The sequence below is a fragment of the Myotis lucifugus genome, unplaced genomic scaffold (genome assembly GCF_000147115.1).
Source record: "Myotis lucifugus unplaced genomic scaffold, Myoluc2.0 scaffold_386, whole genome shotgun sequence".
NCBI lineage: Eukaryota > Metazoa > Chordata > Mammalia > Chiroptera > Vespertilionidae > Myotis > Myotis lucifugus.
The window spans coordinates 48880-49997 of record NW_005871434.1 but is presented as its reverse complement, the minus strand read 5'-3'; the positions used below and the strand labels follow the sequence as shown (position 1 = coordinate 49997).

The 1118-nt window shown below is 38.6% G+C and overlaps 1 pseudogene; it reads left to right on the top strand.

Annotated features, from left to right (window-relative positions):
• LOC102426752 overlaps positions 1-1118 on the top strand; it is a 28441-nt pseudogene that overhangs the window by 18280 nt on the left and 9043 nt on the right.

Genomic DNA, 1118 nt, shown 5'->3' with positions numbered 1-1118 from the left:
CTTCACCACCCTATTGTCTGTGTCCATGGGTTATGCATATATGCATACAAGGTCTTTGGTTGATTACCTCCCACTCACCCATCTTCCCCTGCCTTCCCTCCAAGATTCCGCACTCTGTTCCATGCTTCCATGTCTCTGGATCGACTCCGTTAATCAGTTTATTTTATTACTTAGATTCCATATATGAGTGAGATCATGTGATACTTGTCTTTCTCTGACTGACTTATTTCACTTAGCATGACACTCTCCAGGTCTAAAAGGAACTCATTTTAGATCCAAAAAGTTTGAAACGAAAGAGTGGGGAAAGAATATCTTTTTATTGTTGACGCTATTACAGATGTCCTCCATTTCCCCCCCACCTTTGCCTACCTCTACCCATCCCCTGCTCCCCTCCCCTGGCAGGAAAATATATTCTATGCAAATATTAACCAAAAAAGAGCTGGAATAGCTATACTAATATCAGACAAAAAAAGATTTAAAGTTAAAAGTTGTTAAAAGAAACAATGAAGGATAAAGGGTCAATCTATCTAGAGGATATACTAATTATAAACATATATGTACTAAATAAACTACAGAGCCCCAAAATATGTAAATCAAACACTGGCATAATTGAAGAGAGAAATAGGCAGTTCTACAATATAGTTGGAGACTTCAGTATTCCACTTTCAATATTGCTGTAACTTAACTGATATTAAAAAAAATTTTACCCAATAACAGTAGAATACACATTTTTCTCAAATGCATATAATACATTCCCCAGTATAGACCACATGCTAGGCCACAGAACAAATCTCAATAGATTTCAAAAGATTGAAATCATGTAAGGTATCTTCTCTGAACAAAATGGAATGAAGCTATAAATCAATCACAGAGGAAAAACTGGAAAACAGCATACTCTTAAATAACCAATGGATGTATGGGTCAAAGAAGAAATCAAAAGGCAGTCACTCTATCCTTGGCGGAGCGACTCGTTGGTCCGGGCCGCGCATGCGCGAACCTTCCTTTCGCTATTCCAGCCCCGCCCCCCACCTATATTGCTATTTACATTTTTAGTGTCTTATTACATATGGGGAAGACCCCTCCCTGACCCCAATTCTGGTTCGGGTACAAAACTTTGG